This window comes from Cetorhinus maximus, unplaced genomic scaffold (assembly GCF_964194155.1).
Source record: "Cetorhinus maximus unplaced genomic scaffold, sCetMax3.hap1.1 HAP1_SCAFFOLD_1611, whole genome shotgun sequence".
Classification (NCBI taxonomy): Eukaryota; Metazoa; Chordata; class Chondrichthyes; order Lamniformes; family Cetorhinidae; genus Cetorhinus; species Cetorhinus maximus.
In genome coordinates this window covers 22,056-42,539 of record NW_027597551.1, presented here as the reverse complement: position 1 = coordinate 42,539, position 20,484 = coordinate 22,056, and the positions used below count along the sequence as shown (strand labels likewise).

Genomic DNA, 20,484 nt, shown 5'->3' with positions numbered 1-20,484 from the left:
ATTTATTGCCCATCCCTGAAGGAGGAGGAGGAGGAGGTGGTGGTGGTGGTGAGCTACCTTCTTGAACCACTGCAGTCCATGTGGTGAAGGTGTACCCATAGTGCTGTTAGGAAGGGAGTTCCAGGATTTTGACCCAGCTATGGTGAAGGAATAGCAATATATTTCCAAGCCAGGATAGTGAGTGGTTTGGAAGGGAACTTCTACGTGGTGGTTTTCTCATGTATCTGCTGCCCTTGTCCTTCAAGATGGTAGTAGTCGTGGGTTTGGAAGGTGCTGTCGAAGGAGCCTTGGCGAATTCCTGCAATGCATCTTGTAGATGGTACACGTTGCTACTGTGTGTTGATGGTTGAGGGAATGAATGTTTGTGGACAAGTGTAGCTTAAGCTCGATAGGACAACGTGCTCCTTCAGAGATCCAGCACTGATCTGATGGGTAGAATGTCCTCCAGTGCTGTAACCAATGATATTAGATACTCTGTCCATATCCTAGGCTTTCCCTGTCTATCATCCCAGCTGTGTATGATCTGATGGTGTTCCCTTCACAAGCCCCTGTCGAGGTGCTATGTGTTTGCCTTATTTCAATATTAACTGTGTGCAGTCTCTTTGACCTTATACTGTGACTGAGTGCTTGAGAAAGCAGTTCATACATCACCTTCCTCCCTCTTGAGACTTTGGCCTGCTCTGCAGAGCTCTTTCCATATCCAGAGTATTGATCTCAGTCAGACCTCCCACTCATACCATGCTAACTGGCACTAAGTCTCACTTTCTTATGCTGTGCTCAGCACTAAATTTCTTGGCGTTGTGGGTGTGTTTTCCATAGCCTGGCTCTTTCTTTTCCCAGGAAGCCTTCGTAAACGGCCTCAGCATACAATCTGGCAACGTGCTCTCTTTTCCCCAGCTGCTCTACAAAGGTGACAACTTTACACCCCTGGTGGCAGAAATGTTATTCTTGAATCTGCAGCCTTAGCTGAATGCAGCAATTTCTCAGTTGCAGGATCAACCTTGTGTACCTTTTTTTTTCCTGAGTGAGCTTGAGAATGAATGAAAATTTTTCAGAGCAAATGGATTTGCCATCCTCCTTCAAATTCCTCAGGAAGCACACCCTTTTGTGAGCAGGGCTAGAAGGGGTGGAATGTACAGAAGAATGGGGAGAGAGCAGTCCCCTCGCGTGACTCAAGGGGTTCACACAGACTCGAGGGTCAAATGGCCTCCCTTTGCATTGTTACATTCCATGATGACTCCAAAGCAGGATGGTGTGTTACTCAGCAAGGCTTGCAGGCAATGCTATTGTGAACTGGGACAATCAAGATTGTCTGTCTGTACAATTTGTTGCAGCATCAACTACAGTTGTCATCTGAAGCTTCATATGGCAATGTTCATTTAGTGAAATGCTTCCTTAGAGTAGATCAGGCAGGCATCAATTTGCCCTAAAATCCTGGAGCTGTGTAAAGTCTGAACAAGTGCATGACCTAGATGTTAAGTGTTCTGAATGGGTGCATCACATTTACAACACTTGCATTTGGCAGGGCAGTGATGAGTTCATTTTTGTTTTAAAGAAAGGAAACATGGGCTAGGGCGAGTCCTGAGCTCTGGTAATTAGGACACAAGTGATGTGGTGGGCAGATGCTGATACTGGTCAGATGGAATATTGGAAGTGGAGATGGAGGTGAAATGGGTGCTGTGCCACCACCAATTTTAACATCATTTTAACTTCCCAGTGTTTAATGCAGTTTGTTCGTGTAATACAGGATTAAGTTTAAAAACAAACACTGGAATATGACCTTGGAAACTCAAAAAAAGCCCAAATTTTTAAAGAGCACTACTCTGGTTTGGTTTTCCCTTTTCTTTAACAGTAAGATATGGAGCTGTAACATGGGCCTTCTAAGCAGTGACTCTTGGCAGAATGTTTAGTGGCCAGTTTCTGCTGTGTGATTTCTAGCATTTCCAGCGACTTTCTGCCCTGGGGTTTCACCTCAGCATACGTATTGTGCACCTCTTGTGCACACTTCACAAGCTTGCTACTGCCAGGATTACTACTTTTGCTTTACTTTGCAAAGTAAGCTACACTTGACTGATCCTCTGCTCAGTGCTAATTTTGCTGTTTGGATGGCGCTGAATATGCTAAAGTTCATCCAGAGGCATCCAAGTCCATGATATTACCCTCGCTGCTTAAGCAACACTTGGCCATAGGCACATACCTGCTGCATAATCCATTTGGTCAGCATCAGCCCTGATAATTTTTGTGTGTTAAATAAACCAATATCATTAGAGGATGATGGTAATACTCAAAAGTATAGCACGCGTGCAATTTCCCTTGTTCTCCAGTCTGAAGTCGCTGGCCATTAGTGACTGATACTGATAAACATTTTGATTATTATCAATGACTCAGAATCCTTGCATTTGAAGAACACTCTTTTTTTCAATTTGTGTGATTACGTCTAATAATGACCCTGGAACAAATTCCAGGCAGATTCTGTGAATCTGCTTTTACAAGCTCCGCTCCTTCTTCCAATCACAGCACCTCTTGCAGATGGAGAGCTTCAAATGCAAAGGGGAATGAGCTGGTTGAGTGGGTGAACCTGCTGAAAGTAATGTCTGGGAAGAGTGGAATCAGATTAAAGCTTAACTGTTTTTATTGTTAATTCAACAATTTACAGACTTTATTATATCCTTTGGGAGGAAGGGACTTGCCTGAAGGTGGCAGCTCCAAGTTTTACTTCGCAGACTTTTTTTGTACAATTATCACATGAGAGATCTGGATTTTGCTCATCGTGTCCAGAGGTGAAATGAGAACTACCAGAATGTTGACTGAAGCTTTGCACTTTCACACCGATTTTAATTTGGCGGGGAGGTTTTCTTTCCGGGACAGAGATGAGCATTTTAGAAGATGCAGGCAGCAAATCAACTTGCAGATTCACACTGTCGGCATGAAGCTTAAATGACCAAATAGTGTCTATGGGGGAGAATTGTTGATACACGTACCTATAGGTCCTATAGGGTGTAATAGACAGAGATACCTTGATGTCAACTGACCCACAAGTTTCAGTTCCCAGCATGTGCACCTTTTGTATGGAAGCTCAGAGCTGGCAATGTGAATTCATAACTTGCACCTTTTATGGAGCCTGCTATTACATACTGACTCAGCTACAATTAACAATTAATGTTTTCAAAAGCACTTGAAGTTATTAAGCAATTAATTAATTAAGACATTAATTGCGTAAAAAGACAGACAATTAAGCACAGCTTGCTTTTGTGTCTGTCTGGGGGTTGAGTAACTGGAATTTTGATGTTGCTGAAATTGTCTGGAGTTGGATTCCAGACTTTGATTTTTCTTGCATCCCCTCCAAAACTTTCAAGAAAAGGATCATTAAAGGAAATTGCACGATGGTTCAAACCACAATGCAGGTGCTGTAGTGTCCGGACTGTCACATGACCGGCTGCGAGAGAAACACAGCTGGGAAGATGCTGGGTTAACAGCAGTGCAGTAATATTTTAACAGGAGCAATTACAGCACGAAGATATCGGGATTGGGAGGGTCCAAAATAACAGGCAACACTGAATTAACGCAAGAGTTATTTGAATTCATCTCTGAAAACAATACTGTTGTGACTTTCTTAATTCATTGGAGCACTTCTAATGCAGTAACTTTAAACTGGTGCTGAAAACTGACAGGTATGTTGGCTGTATATTTCTGCTCTGTTTCTCTGCAGCATCCTTCCTGCTGCACTAATACTGGTTTCAGGCTAGCTGAGCACTGATCAAACAATCAAACCATTACCAACTGAGGCAGGAGGGGATCTCCTAGAAAAGTTTCAGGTTCTCTTGACATATGAATGATTTCATATTTTGCAATTTACATTAACTAATGACGTGAATGTGTTCAATCCCAAGTACCAATACTTGATAGTAATGCAAAAGGGTTTCACCCTTACAGTAAACAGCTCTTAAACTGCTGTTGGAATTGATTTTTAGTTTCACCCTAGATGAAAGCCAATCCAGTAGATTCCAGATAAATTTTTCCATAAGCCCATTTTCATACTCATAGGTTGCTATATTATTCGATACGTAAACATTGCAAAGAATATGATCGAACCTCTCCAAAATATAGGATTGTGGGAGTGAACAAAGCATTTTGAGAAGCTCTTTGTCAGTATAAAAACTCGTGGTCTTAGATTGACAGGTGGCAATTAAACGGTGGAGTTATAATAGGCCCTGATATCTTGGAATGATTTAATAGTAAAAGACAGCCAAGAGTATAAACCGGTACCCAACACTTTCCCTTTCCATCCTCCTTTTTCACTGTCAGTGGTAAAGTAAGAGCTTTCAGCCCAGAGAGCAATTAGTGCAGAGGGATTACTGTACATTGAAAGACACGGCATGTCTAACCCAAGCAAACACTTTCAATGTTTCCTGTCATCCAGCCAGCAGTGATCTGCAGCTGGATATTATCATCTCCACACAGAATAGAATCATAGAAAGTTTATGGCACAAAGCGGCCACTTGGCCCATTGTGTCTGCTCGGGCTGAAAAACGAGCCACCCAGCCTAATCCCACTTTCCAGCATTTAGTCTGTAACCCTGCAGGTTCCGGCATTTTGAGGTTCATATCCAGACACGCTTTTAAATGAGTGTTTCTGCTTCTACTAATCTTCAAACTTCTTGATCATTCCCCCTACATTTACATCCAAATTATTAGATATACCTCAAAAAGCAGGGGATCTAATACACGTCAACCCACAAATGCAACTATTTATATGGAAGTATTTCTTCTAGAGCGGCTGAGGTGGGATGTGGTCGTGTTTTATGGAGAAGGTGATGGTTGGGACTGAGCACAAAAAGATCAGTTCTATTGATTTGAAATTTTCACTTGAACGGCATTGCAAAATAATAAAGTAATAACGAGCATCACTGCGGTCCTGCAGCTGAACCTTGTAGAGTTTAAAGACTTTCCATTCTGGAACTACCTCACTCATTAAAAATTGGTTCCAGTGTCATTATTAGACCTGCATGTTAAGGACTAGCTGACTACACCTTTTGTAGCCTTCATGTGTACTGTGTATGGAAAAGCCTCAAACCATCCTTGTTCCTGTGAAAGGTCTTTGCATTTTGGTGATGTTTCTTTAACAGGATGTGCACAGCAGCTTGACCAGCTCCAGCTCAAAGGATTTTCCCAGCAGTGGCTGCTCTCACTCCAGGCCTTTATCTGTACCTCAGATCAGCAGGAGCTGAATACAAGATTTGTGCCAGCAGGTACAGGCTAGGTTGGGAGTGGACAAAACTGCAGCATTTCAGGTTCTACTTGGAATTTACTCAGATATAAAGAGTCAAATGTTTCTCCTTTAGCAGCCACTACAAAAAGAGTACAGAGCACTGATCTATTACAGAGCATTGTAAACTGTGAGGAGGACAGTATAGAACTTCAAAAGAACATAGACAAGTTGGTAGAGTGGGCAGATAGGTGGCAGATGAAGCTCAATGCGGAGAAGTGTGAGGGGATGCACTTTGGTACAAAGAACATGGAGAGACAATATAAAATAAGGGGTACAATTCTTAAGGACGTGGCGGAGCAGAGGGATCGGGGTGTTTATGTGCATAGGTCATTGAAGGTGGCAGGACAGTGGTGCGAGCAGTTAGTAAAGCATGCAGTATCCTGGGCTTTATTAAGAGGAGCATAGAGTACAAGAGTGGAGAGGTTATGCTGAGCTCATATAAGATGCTATTTAGCCCTCAGCTGGAGTATTGTGTCCAGCTCTGGGCACCACACTATAGAACGGATGTGAACACATTGGAGAGAGTGCAGAAGAGGTTTACAAATATGTCTCCGGGGTAAGAAACTTCAGTTACGAAGATAGATTGGAAACGTTGGGACTGTTCTCCTTGGAGAAGAGAAGGCTAAGAGGAGATTTGATAGAGGTGTTCAAAATCATGAGGGGGCTGGATAGAGTAGATAGGAAGAATCTGTTCCCGCTCTGAAAAGGATCGAGACCGAGAGAGCACAGGTTTAAAGTGATTTACAAAAGAAGCAAACGTGATGTGAGAAAAATCTTTTTCACACAGCGAGTGGTTCGAGTATGGAATGCACTGCCTGGAAGTGTGGTGGAGGCAGGTTCAATCGAGGCATTCAAGAGGATTATCACTAGATGATTATTTGAATAGAAACAATGTGCAAGGGTAAGGGGAAAAGGGAGGAGAATGGTGCTAAGTCATAATGCTCATTCGGAGAGCTGGTGTAAATATGATGGGCCAAATGGTCTCCTTCTGAACCCTAACAATTCTGTGATTCTGTGACATTATCTGATTGGTTTTCCTTGTGGGAACTTTTATGTTTTTCATTCTAATGGTTCAGTTTCTGCTGTGTTTCTCAACCAAGAGGCAATCATTTCTATTCCTGCTCGCTACTGGATGGTGCAAAATACTTCAATCAATTAAATATTTTTGAAGTGCTGATATCTGTTGTGATGCTGGAAATGTGTCAGTTAATTTACTCACAGCAAAGTCCCACATACAGAAATGACATCATGACAAATAATCTGTTTTCAGTAATGTTGGTTGAAGGAGAAATATTGGCCAGGAGACCAGGGAGAATTCGGCCACTCTTTCTTGCATAGTGCCATGGAATATTTTGCATCCAGTTATGATGTTAGCTGGAATATCTGCTCAATTCTCTGGGGTGATACTAGATCTCACACAACCCTCTTCCCACAGAAAAACAGCAGTTTAGAGGTCTACTAATGGAAGTCAAATTACTTTTGGTTATTTTAATGGACTATCTCTTTAAATCTATGAGCAGTGGGCAGCCCAGCTCCACAAGCTTTTCACACACAATCTGGAAACAGGCTTTTTATTGGGGTGTGGGGAGCTGTGTAGCTGTTGGGATGAGGCTCTTTGTCAGAACACAGTACTCTCCAAACAAAGGGTCAAAGGGACTCGAAATGTTAGCTGTGTTTCTCTCTCCACAGATGCTGCTGGACCTGCTGAGCTTTTCCAGCATTTTTTGTTCTTGTTTCAGATTTCTATCTGCATCCAGCATCCATCAGCAGTATTTTGCATTTACTCTCTGATCAAATCATGAGTTGTCTGCAATTTTCCGTTTGAATGTCAGACCTGATCTGCAGGGTGTCTTTGTTTTCAATGTGTCTCACTTCTCACTTCCTTGCATGTCTGACCTATCCACATGTTCTTTGTTTTGCTAATGTCTTTAATTTCTTCAATGCTTCTTTCCATTGTTTCCATCTCACTCAACAATGCAGCAGTTTACATCACAGAAACGAGCTGAGATAATTTCACTTTGGGTACAATCGGGAAATTGCACGGGAAGAACACTTGAAATTGTGCAGGTTAGGTTAGGCTTCTGGCCACCAATTCATTTGGAAAATCATGAATGCAAAATCTCCCTGAACCAACGCAACAAGGCAGAATAATAAAAAGTAACTTTATTTTCTCTGTATTCCTTGATGCATTTGAATGGTAGGTGACAGATAATGTTTCAGTGATATATCTGAAACTGGTTTATTGTAATAAAATGAGAATTTGTAATCTGGGTGACCAGTTGTCCCTGAGTAAGCTGATTTAAAATGGCAGAAAAAAAATTATACTGAACCACTTAATTGTTTCATTGGGACACATCAGTAAGTTTCTTATTAAATTAAACAATTCTGATGCGACAAAAACTTTTAAAACATGCCGATGTCCACTACATGCTTTAACCTGGTCTTGCAGGGTATAGCAGAATGGTGCAACTCCCCTGTTTACGATGAGCAGATGTAACAGTCAACAGAACAATGTTTTTACAGCTGCCTGACCATGCTTTACATTTCTTCTGAAACTGCTCCTCATTAAGAGTTGCTTTTCTCACCTTCAATGTGCCATTTACATGTGGGTATTTGCGCTGAAGTTCAGCTCAGGGCCTTGCAATTTTTCTCCTGTGCAGCTAGGCCAGACACTGCCCCCTGTTGGATTTCTGTGCAACTGCAGGCACAACCACACTAAGGCAGTTGTCCACGTTAGAAAATAGGGTGACAGCACCTGTACCCCGCTTCACCCTGTTGGCTGCAGTTTCTTTTGCCTGTGCCAGCCTTCCTATCCTTTGTGCTGTACTCTCCTTCCCTCCACTTTCCTCAGCACAGCCTTAGTGAACCCAAGACCACGGCTCATTCTTCTAAACTCCAGAAAATATTGGCCACTCCATTCAATCTTTACTGAACCATTGTTGCATCCCTACTATGGAAAATATATCCTTCATTTGGTGAGGAGACCAAAACAATGGTACACAATACTCTGGGTATGATCTCGCCAAAGCTCCGTTTGTTGCAGCAAGAATTCATGTAAACACAAATAAGGATCCTCGGCTTTATAAATTGAGGCGTGGAGTCCAAAGGGAAGGAAGTTATGCCAAACCGTTATGATACACTGGTTAGGCTACAGCTGAAGGAACAGGAAGTGACGGAAGGTAAGAAATGCTTTATCTGATTGTGCTGTGCAGCAACACAAAGGTTGACAATTCTTCAGGTGTGAACCCTGGTGAGCACCACTGATCTTTTCCAACTATTAAACCACTGTCCAATAGCACAGAGTGAAATGTGCTCCTGTTACATTTTCCTGAAACTGAAGTCGGTTAAACACAGCAGCCCATGTTGAGCAATGTACATTGAGTTTGGCTGCTGGGTAGTGATGCAGCAATGATGTCATTAGCACAGTGACCTAAGACGCCCCAATGCTCAGGCCCAAGAATCCAGGCCCAAGTGTCAATCCGTGCTGAGATTCTACCTCTTCCCGGTGTTGGGAAGAATGGATATGGCTATGTTACCAGAGAACGCTCCATTCAGTTGGAACCTGCTGTATCACCTATCCCTTGTGGAACAGTTTATGCAGAAAAACCTGTTGACCACAAGTCCATCAGGCAGTGGGCTGCACATATTGTAATGTGGTCCTGCGGGAAAAGGAGATAGTGAATGCTGTCGGGTGGTTTCCTGAGCTGACTGTCAAAGTAATTTGGAAGAATGCCTCATCACCAAAACTTTCAAATTAGCATTAGGATGTAGCTTGGCTGATAGTGACAAAGGCCCTCCCCATCATGTGCATGACGGGTGTGGACACCTGCCTCATCAGCTTGGATCAGGAGAAGGCCTTTGACAGAATATCGCACACCTACATGGGGGATGTGCTCTCCAAAATGGGCTTTGGGGAGGGAATTCGAAATTGGATCCAACTGCTCTACACTAACATCAGTAGCGCAGTATCAATCAATGGGTGGGAAACAGATAGCTTTCCGATTAAATCTGGAGTCAGGCAGGGCTGTCCTCTCTCGCCTGTCCTTTTCGTGTGTTGCATAGAACCCTTTGCCGAGTCCATCAGGAAGGATCCGGGCATAAGAGGAGTGACGATCCCAGGCAGTGGAGGCACTCAGGTAAAAGCCTCCCTGTACATGGACGACGTCGCCGTCTTCTGCTCGGATCCGCTGTCGGTGCGCAGACTGATGCACATCTGCGACCAGTTCGAACTGGCCTCGGGAGCCAAGGTAAATCGTGGGAAGAGCGAGGCCATGTTCTTTGGGAACTGGGCTGACCGATCCTTTGTCCCCTTCACTGTCAGGGCTGACGGCCTGAAGGTGCTGGGGATATGGTTCGGAGAGACCGGGGCATGCGTTAGAAACTGGAAGGAGCGAGTGGCTATGGTGAAGAGGAAACTGGGCATGTGGGAGCGACGCTCCCTCTCCATTGCGGGTAAGAACCTGGTCATCAGGTGTGAGGTACTCTCGCTGTTGCTGTACGTGGCGCAGGTCTGGCCCATTCCAGACTCCTGCGCGATGGCGATCACTCGAGCCATCTTCCGCTTTATCTGGAGGTCGAAAATGGATCGTGTCCGCAGGGACGCGATGTACAAGCCTCTAGATAAAGGGGGAAAAAACGTGCCCAACATCGCCCTCATACTGATGGCCACCTTTGTGTGCGGCTGCATCAAGCGGTGCGTAGACCCTCAGTACGCAAACACCAAGTGTCACTACGTGCTGAGGTTCTACCTGTTCCCGGTGTTGCGAAGGATGGGTCTGGCCACGCTGCCGCGGAACGCTCCAAGTAGTTGGACCGTGCCGTACCACCTGTCCCTGGTGGAAAAATTTATGCAGAAAAACACCTTTGACCACAAGTCCATCAGGCAGTGGTCAGCACGTAACGTCCTAGAGGCCCTGAGGGATAAGGAGAGGGTGGACCCTGTGGGATGGTTCCCCGAGCAGACTGTCAAAGTCATTTGGCAGAATGCCTCATCGCCAGAACTTTCCAACAAGCACCAAGACGTAGCTTGGCTGGTGGTGAGAAAGGCCCTCCCCGTCAGATCCTTCCTACACGCCAGGAAGCTCACCCCCTCTGCACGTTGCCCTCGAGGTGGCTGTGGTGGGGAAGAGACCGTTGTCCACCTCCTTGTGGATTGTGCCTTTGCAAAGAAAGTCTGGAGAGAGATGCAGTGGTTGCTGTCGAGGTTCATCCCGAGCAGTTCTGTGACACAGGACTCTGTGCTCTACGGGCTGTTCCCAGGGACACACACCGAGACAAACATCGACTGCAGCTGGAGGATCATCAACTCGGTGAAAGAGGCGCTTTGGTCTGCCCGAAACTTGTTGGTCTTCCAGCACAAAGAGTTGTCCCCGACCGATTGTTGCGGACTGGCACAATCCAAAGTCCAGGACTACGTGCTGAGGGACGCACTAAAGCTTGGGGCAGCTGCCGCAAAGGCGCAATGGGGAAGGGTCGCTGTCTAAGACCTTTCTACCACAGCGCACCGAGAGACTGGGAACTGTTTAGAGCCCCTCGGGCTGTACAGATCAAAATGAAAGGCTGTAAATGATTGTAATATTGTTTGTACTGATGCACCTGGTGATACATTTTGTGAAAGTTTAACCTGGATTGTACCCTTGTAATGTTGTTTTTGAAATGGTTTGGCATGTGATTGAAGATATTTTATGAATAAAGTATATTTTTACAAAAAAAAAAAAAAAAATCTGTTCTTATCAGTTTAATATCTGATACGTCCCTTATCTGGGGACCATATATTAAATTGATTTTTGGAGCAGGGAGATGGAATAGGGGCTTGCTCCGTCCACTCCACGCATCGACCCGGTATTGCAGTATCTCTGGGAATGGTGCACCACCCCTTTCCAGGGGAATTTCAATGCTAAAAATAGTTTTCTTACAAACATCTGCTTTCTTTACTTTTCAACATGCACATCTTTCAAAACACAACTTTCTTTCTTTCTCATCGCTTCTCGGCCTTTTGGCTAACATCAAGTCTTGCAGGGGCGACACCATGGTCCTGCCAAGGCAAGGTCGGGATGGAAGGCCGATAACCAATCGCAATCCAAATCTATACCGTGGGTTACCTATCACCGTCCGAGTCACGGTGAACCACAGCAAAGGAGGATCACCTATGGATCGGGGCTTCTTCACCAGGAGGATCCTGTTGAAGGCGTGCGGCTTCCAAGCTACGGAGATCTTCACCCTGCACGACTCCCGCAAAGGCGGTTATTTTGACGTGACGTTCAAGCGGGTGGCAGACTGCGTCCGGCTCCTGAGGGTGTTCGAAGAGAAGAGAGACCTGCCGGAGATGAAGATCCTGACGGCGGAGCCGCACTTTTCTCTGCCGTTGCAACGGGAACGTGAGGTGATGGTGCATGTGTACAACCCCTTCGTCCCTGTCGCCGACGTGGTCACCTTCCTCACCAGGTACTTCGATAAGGTGGGGAGCGGCACCGAGATTCGAGACGACTTGGGGATCTGGACAGGCAAACGCCTGTTTAAGGTCACGCTAAAGACCGATGGTAAGGGAGCCATTTTCCACCCTCCCTCCAGTTTCGCCATCGGGGGATACCGGGGCTACCTGGTCTACGCTGGGCAACCCAAGCATTGTCGCTCATGCGGCAAGGCTGGTCATGTGGCAGCCAACTGCAGCGCCTCCCTCTGCAAGATCTGCAAACAGGAAGGGCACCAGACAAAAGACTGCAAACAGGCCAAGTGCTGCAACCTGTGTGGCGAGGCAAGTCACCTCTACAGGACCTGCCCCAAACGCTGCCGTACTTACGCACAGGCAGCCAAAGCCGACCAGGGGGAAGCAGAAGAAATGTTCCGTGTCACTCCAACCACCAAGGCCCCCAGGGAGCTCAACGGGACAAAGGAGGACACAGAGAGAGACAAGGTGGAGAAAGAGATTGAGGCAACAGAGAGCCAATCAACAGCACTACCCCCTGAACCTCCCAGTCCTCAGGACAGCCAATCAATGGAGGAGGAGGCAGCAGTGGAAAAGCAGCAGGGGGAGTGGCGGACGGTGAAGAACAAGAAAAGTAAGAGGGAGCGAAGAAGAAGCAAAGGCGTTTCCCAGAGAAGCGGCAAGAGGCGTCTCCCATCCGACACGGATGACAAGGGCAGCAGCTCTTCGGATGATGAAGTGCCAGAGCGGCACCGACAGAAGAGGCGGCAAAGCTCCAGGGCGTTGGAGGACGAGACACCCGAGCTCCAGAAAATTGGAGACAACAAGGAGACCAGCGCACCCCAACTTTGCCTGCAACCTGAGGAGGCCAGTGCACCACAGCCCCTGGAATCTGGGAGCAGTGAGGCAATCATCGCACCCCAGCTCCAGGAAGCCGGGAACAGCAACACCCCAGAGGGGGTGAGTTTTGGAGAAGCTTCTCCAGCAAAGGTCATCTCAAAACCCGCTCTCTACGTGAACCTCCAGATGCCACCGGAGCAGAACACGGCCAAGGAGATCTACCTCAGCCCATCCAAAGTGAAGGAATTTGAGCTCACTACGGGTATGAAGGAGCAGACTAAAGGTCTGGGACTCTCAGAGACAGTGGGTTTGGTAGGAGAATAAATGCTTTAAAATGGGTTTAAAGATTGTATCCATAAATGTGCGTAGCATTAAATCTACTACGCGATGTGTTGCGACCTTGGACTACCTAGCCAAGGTCAAAGCTGACCTGTTGTTTCTGCAGGAGTGTGCGATACCGCACCTCAGCTCCTACAGGCAATGGTCACGATGGTGGTCCCACGGGCCATCGATCTGGTCGGGCGGAAAGGACTCTCGTTCCTCCGGCCTGGGTATTCTGCTGCGGGGAGGCAACTTCACCGTCTCCGAGGTCAAGGAGGTGGTGGGCGGGCGACTCCTCGTAGCAGACGTAATGTACAAGAATGCTCCACTCCGGTTAATTAACGTGTATGGCCCGGCACAAGGGGCTGAGCGGCTGGAGGTTTTTCAGCAGCTCCCACTGCTGCTGGCGACCTCCAGGCCGGTCATTCTGGGCGGGGACTTCAACTGCATCATCGATGCGGCTGGACGATCCGGCATGGCCGGAAGCAGATTGGACGCTACGTCCAGATCCCTGATGGAAACAGTTAAGGATGCCAAGCTGCACGACGTCTTCAGCAACCCTGCAGACGGAGCGCAGCGTAGATACACCTGGTCGCGGCCAGACGGGTCCATTCGTTCCAGGATAGACTTCCTGTTTGTGTCCCGTGCATTCACAGTCAGATCCACCGAGGTCAAGCCGGTGTTCTTCTCTGACCACTGCCTCCTACTGGCGGACTGCCACTTGGAGAAGGACCTGAGGGTGGGCAGGGGGGCATGGAAGCTAAATGTGCAACTGCTGACCCCAGAGAACATTGAGGAGCTCAAGAGGGATTACAAAGGTTGGAGAACCGTGAAACCCCTCTTTGAGTCCCTGACACACTGGTGGGAAGTGATCAAGGGAAGCATCAAGAGGTTTTTCATCCGCAAAGGCACCCAGAAAGCTAGAAAGGAACAGAGGGAAATGTCCCGACTCCAGAAAAAGATGCAGAATCTGCTCCGGCTGCAGTCGATGGGGGTGGATGTCAAGGAGGAGCTCCAAGAGGTGAAGGGCCAGCAAGCCTCGCACTTTGCCTCGGAGGCCTCCAAGATCATCTTCCGTTCCAGAGTCCGCTCCGTGGAGCAGGATGAGACGTGCTCACGTTTCTTCTTCCAAAAGGTACACAGAGAGCGCTCTGTGATCAGCAGCCTGAAGGAAGAAGACGGCTCAGTAAAGTCATCACGGTCCGACATTCTGAGGATCAGCAAATCCTTTTATGCCGGACTGTATGACGTGAAGCCCACGGACAGCACGGCCTCCCAGTCCTTCCTGTCCTCTATCACGGAGGTCTTAGACCACAGTACGCGGGAGAGCCTAGACAAACCGCTAACTCCTGATGAACTGACTAAGGCCCTTGAGTCCTTCGAGAAGAGTAAAACTCCCGGAAGCGACGGCTTGCCGGCGGAGTTGTATTCGGCTCTGTGGGACTTGATCGGCCCGGACCTGCTAGGAGTGTACGAGAGTATGCTCCTGGCCGGTAGTATGTCAGAATCCATGAGGAAAGGCATCATCACCCTCATCTACAAGCACAAGGGGGAAAGGGAGGAAATTAGAAATTGGCGACCCATTTCACTGTTGAATATGGACTATAAGATTCTGTCCAAGGTCATCGCCAATCGGGTCAAATCCGCTCTGGAATTGGTGATTCACCCTGACCAGACCTGCTCTGTGCCGGGCAGGAAGATCTCTGACAGCCTGGCGCTGCTCAGGGATACGATTGCCTATGTACAGGACAGGGGTGTGGATACCTGCCTCATCAGCTTGGATCAGGAGAAGGCCTTTGACAGAATATCGCACACCTACATGGGGGATGTGCTCTCCAAAATGGGCTTTGGGGAGGGAATTCGAAATTGGATCCAACTGCTCTACACTAACATCAGTAGCGCAGTCTCAATCAATGGGTGGGAAACAGATAGCTTTCCGATTAAATCTGGAGTCAGGCAGGGCTGTCCTCTCTCGCCTGTCCTTTTCGTGTGTTGCATAGAACCCTTTGCCGAGTCCATCAGGAAGGATCCGGGCATAAGAGGAGTGACGATCCCAGGCAGTGGAGGCACTCAGGTAAAAGCCTCCCTGTACATGGACGACGTCGCCGTCTTCTGCTCGGATCCGCTGTCGGTGCGCAGACTGATGCACATCTGCGACCAGTTCGAACTGGCCTCGGGAGCCAAGGTAAATCGTGGGAAGAGCGAGGCCATGTTCTTTGGGAACTGGGCTGACCGATCCTTTGTCCCCTTCACTGTCAGGGCTGACGGCCTGAAGGTGCTGGGGATATGGTTCGGAGGGACCGGGGCATGCGTTAGAAACTGGAAGGAGCGAGTGGCTATGGTGAAGAGGAAACTGGGCATGTGGGAGCGACGCTCCCTCTCCATTGCGGGTAAGAACCTGGTCATCAGGTGTGAGGTACTCTCGCTGTTGCTGTACGTGGCCCATTCCAGACTCCTGCGCGACGGCGATCACTCGAGCCATCCTCCGCTTTATCTGGAGGTCGAAAATGGATCGTGTCCGCAGGGACGCGATGTACAAGCCTCTAGATAAAGGGGGAAAAAACGTGCCCAACATCGCCCTCATACTGATGGCCACCTTTGTGTGCGGCTGCATCAAGCGGTGCGTAGACCCTCAGTACGCAAACACCAAGTGTCACTACGTGCTGAGGTTCTACCTGTCCCCGGTGTTGCGAAGGATGGGTCTGGCCACGCTGCCGCGGAACGCTCCAAGTAGTTGGACCGTGCCGTACCACCTGTCCCTGGTGGAAAAATTTATGCAGAAAAACAGCTTTGACCACAAGTCCATCAGGCAGTGGTCAGCACGTAACGTCCTAGAGGCCCTGAGTGATAAGGAGAGGGTGGACCCTGTGGGATGGTTCCCCGAGCAGACTGTCAAAGTCATTTGGCAGAACGCCTCATCGCCAGAACTTTCCAACAAGCACCAAGACGTAGCTTGGCTGGTGGTGAGAAAGGCCCTCCCCGTCAGATCCTTCCTACACGCCAGCAGGCTCACCCCCTCTGCACGTTGCCCTCGAGGTGGCTGTGGTGGGGAAGAGACCGTTGTTCACCTCCTTGTGGATTGTGCCTTTGCAAAGAAAGTCTGGAGAGAGATGCAGTGGTTGCTGTCGAGGTTCATCCCGAGCGGTTCTGTGACACAGGACTCTGTGCTCTACGGGCTGTTCCCAGGGACACACACCGAGACAAACATCGACTGCAGCTGGAGGATCATCAACTCGGTGAAAGAGGCGCTTTGGTCTGCCCGAAACTTGTTGGTCTTCCAGCACAAAGAGTTGTCCCCGACCAATTGTTGCGGACTGGCACAATCCAAAGTCCAGGACTACGTGCTGAGGGACGCACTAAAGCTTGGGGCAGCTGCCGCAAAGGCGCAATGGGGAAGGGTCGCTGTCTAAGACCTTTCTACCACAGCGCAACGAGAGACTGGGAACTGTTTAGAGCCCCTCGGGCTGTACAGATCAAAATGAAAGGCTGTAAATGACTGTAATATTGTTTGTACTGATGCACCTGGTGATACATTTTGTAAAAGTTTAACCTGGATTGTACCCTTGTAATGTTCTTTTTGAAATGGTTTGGAATGTGATTGAAGATATTTTATGAATAAAGTATATTTTTGCAAAAAAAAGAAAAAAAAGGTTCTCCCAGGACGAGGCTAGCCCATTGCACTTCGGGTGTGCTAACGCCTGCGATGTCCCCAAATGCGGGATACTCGACTGCAAAATTTGTGGTAGTGGCGGACTGCGTTCGCGCTCTCCCCTGATTCACAATTCAAAAAATAGATTTCATCATATCTTTCATTTTCTCTTCTATTTCCTGTCAGCAACCTTTTCTGAAAAAAGAAATATATAACCCCCAATGTGTGCTCTTCAAAATCTATACTGGACTGGTTATTTAGTTTTTTCTTTCCTCCTCGCAAATATTATCCAACCCCCATTCTTTTCCTCCCTGTCATTATCAGCCGACAATTATTCCATCTATGCATCATTTTCGCCAGACCGTTTGTTTTGTGGCCGCCAAATTACTCGCGCCATTTTTAACCCCGCGTTTGCCCACTCAAAAATCTCTCTCAAACAACCCCCATCTAACACCCAACCCACCATCACAACAGTCCCCACTTTCCCAGCACCGCCCCACCCCCTATCTCTCTGGACGTCTGTATAAATACAAACTCATATCAGTCAGCTATTAACTGATATGCATTCACCATTTTAAACATGTAGCTGCGACCCCTCACTATTTGAAACATGAACAAGCACCCTGTCCCCATGTTCATTCAAATTACCCCCCTCCGAAACGAACAGCAACCTCCCACCTCCTCTGTATAATCTCCCCCTTAATCAGCCCCCTGTGTGACTCCTACCTTCTGAAACTCCTGCCCCCTCTCCCCATGTGTAAAGTCTTTCCCTGCCCCTTCTGCAGCTCACTTCCCCTGCTGTGGGTCCATCAATTCACCTGTGATTATTCCTTGAAGGCTTAAATAGCGCAAAGCGAAAAAATAAACAGAAAGAAAACTGGAGAAAGGCAGATAGAAACCTAAACCCTCAGTAAAATGACCACCGGGAATCCCGTTTAACCGTCAGAATGATCGCGCAGCCCAAATTACACGCATTATCCCTGAATTATAACAAGATTTTAGGCAGCTTCACTTTAGGACTTTTCATTTCCTCTTGTGGGGCTCCTGTTCCTCACACACTGGAGGCTAACATGTAAGTTTTAGATTGCAAGGCTGGGCTACTTTAACCCCAAGATTTTCTTTTTGAAACTCCAGGCCCACAGTCCAACAGGAACTGGTTAACCGGAGCCACCGAAAACCAGGGTCCCGGAGAGGAATTGAAATCTCGGGGTAAGAAACGGACACAAACTCACGTGGGCCCATGGGGCACGGCCTTGGAGAAGGTCTCAGGAAACTCCTGAAGAAGAAGAGTCCTTGTCCCAGTCTGGATCTTCAGATTGCAGGTTTCAAAATAAAAATTCTTTGAGGGGTGGGGGAGAAAATTAATTCCATTAAAACAGAAAGCAAAGAACATTTTCAAACAAAATAACGCAAGAGCCAATGAATCACTCTCAGTTACAACTCAGCAACATCCAAATACAAACAAGTCAAAGAGTTATAAAGCAGATTGAGACAGAGGGAACACACACGCACATTAAACCAGAGTGGGGACTAGCTCCGCACTCTGGAGGCGGTTTTCGGATTGGGTTCCTAGCCAGGTATATCCTGAATGAGCAGTTTGCAGACTCCACCCCTGGCATGTTGGGATGTCTCTCAATCTGCTCCCCAGGAGGCCTGTCCATTGATATGTTAATCCCAGGGCAGGACAACTTTCTGATTCTTCCTGTCCTTTGACGTGTTCACCCCAGGAAAACAATGTTTCAGCCATTTTCTGGTTAATGTTAAAACTTTAACTCATCTTGTCGGGAATGTCACTGCAGTTCGAAATATCAAACACTAAACCCCCAACACAAGACTGTGCAAAGCATGTGGATTGTTACTGAGATTCCGTCTGTGATTTTTAGTGATGTCAGTGTGGATTGTGTAATCTGTGTGTGTGTGAGTGTTGCTGGTCCCATAATGTAACGCAAATGTCTCCTTGCAGCCTCTCAGTACGCCACTCATGGTCTCCTGGTACTTTTTGGATTGTCTGGAGAAGACATTGAAAGAATTAGAGTTAAACAATGCTAACACTAGCTGCACTGCGACGAGTATATGAGAGCTTATTCTTATCCAAGGGGTGTATGTCCACATTCAGCCCCCATTCCCACACTTGCTCCCACCGTCGGATCTCTCAAGTGCTCTTCCGTATCATTGATTAGCCTTTTAAACACCGCCTGTAACACGTAATGCTGATTCCTCACCTTTCGTAAGTCACCTTTAAACTTTGTCAGACTTTCGGGAAGGTGGGGAATTGGGGCCTGCTTAGGTTCCTCATAGTGTTCCAGGGCATGGTGGAGTGTGTCGGAGGCGTTGACTGAGACCTGACCCCTTTGTTGGACGTACATTATTCACGCGTGTCTGATAGTAACTGGGAGCCGGGGTTCCCTTGTATCCTGAGCGGGTGTGATGGTTTTCTCTGTGGGTAATTTCTAATATACAACCCTCCGTTCGGTTGTACCCGCATTTGTCCAGCACCACCCCCCCCGTTCCAACTGGATGGGAGCAAATTGTGAGGCTACCTTTCCATCTGCAGCCGCTCAGTGATACCCTGTGTATGCCCTCATTCTTGCGTATGGCATGCATATCTATGGGGTAGTACCGGAGGGAGTCATTGTCTCGGATTAACCCAATGTTCTCCACTCGGTACTGAGGGTGTGGGCCCGTGTCTGCTGTGACTGAGGGGATTGCCCATACCTAACACGTTCATTTGGTTTGAGGTGCACTTCTGAATCACCGCATACACCCTGGTCACTCCTTTCAATGTACATGCGTCGATGACGCCTGGGTTCTTGGCCATCCCCCACAACCGGGCACTGTTGATCCAGCCCGGTACCTCCCCACTTTGGATCTGGCCCAGATTTTGTCTTAATTGCCCGATCAGCCACTGGCCGTAAGCTGGCTTTTTTAGGTGCTGCCCTCTTGTCGTTCCTCCCTTTCTATTAATTGGCTGGTGGCTTTAGCATGGGTCTCTATAACGTGTACGCTTTCCAATACAGATGCCACACTCTTGTCCCCTAGGGCCGCTGCCGTTTCACCACCCCTCGCTACTCTCATGAGCAAGCTGCCTCATGATCCCTTTAAGATTCGTGACCTCGGAGTTGATTCCTTGAATGTCGAGAGAGTTTACCAGGGAAGTCCCTGTGTTCACCCCTGTCAGTACATTGTTAACTAACTCTCTCTTCTGGCGGTGGAAAGCAGGATGTCCCCTGAATCTAGTGGCACCCGTGGCGTCGGCCGCCTGATTAATCACAGCCTTACTCAGTAATTTGTACAGTTTTCGTAGGGGCGCTTGGTTACTGCAATACTCAGGCAGTTGCATACCTGCCAGGTTCACAATTACCTGTACAATTTCATGTTTAACATTATCATACAAGAGTTCATCGTCCGTATACAGTACCAGTCCATTCTGTGGCCCAGGGGTCATGTCTGGGCAAGATAGTCTCTGTGGTGTCGTCGTGTCCTGTGATAGCAGGGTGGTGTCGGTCCGGGGGTCCGCCGTTGCAGTCAACTCTCCGTGTTTGGCCCTCAAGATCCAATGCCAGGTATCTGTCATTCCCAAGTCTTCCTCCCCGGGACAGTGACCCCAGTTGTTGTTCTCCTGGGGTGTGAAGGTAAATTGCGAAAAATCTCTCACACGCTGTATCTCTCACACACTGTAGCTTTCTCCTTTACGTCCCTCCTTGTGCACAGCCCACGGTGACCCTCCCCGTAGTTGAGGATTCCCCCTTTTCTCTTTCAGATGGCCAGTCCTCCAGATCGGGAATGAATCCTAACCCACTTGGCTAACACAGTACGGACTGCTCGTTGCCCGTTTTCCTCCCACTGCCTGGTAATTTAGTCTTTCTTACTTACATCATACCTTTTCAGTTGTGACCAGTGTTTCCACCTAGCTTTTCCCTTCATATCGGCGCAGGCACGTGAATAATTCCGTACGGTCCAGTCCATTTTGGGGCAAAACCTG

General features: G+C 47.7%; 2 pseudogenes; both read left to right on the top strand.

Annotated features, from left to right (window-relative positions):
* The first annotated feature begins 10,963 nt into the window (after nt 1–10,963).
* On the top strand, nt 10,964–11,143 carry LOC144676450 (U2 spliceosomal RNA; annotated as a pseudogene).
* Nucleotides 11,144–16,475: 5,332 nt separating this feature from the next.
* Nucleotides 16,476–16,627, top strand: LOC144676449 (U1 spliceosomal RNA; annotated as a pseudogene).
* The last annotated feature ends 3,857 nt before the right edge of the window (nt 16,628–20,484 follow it).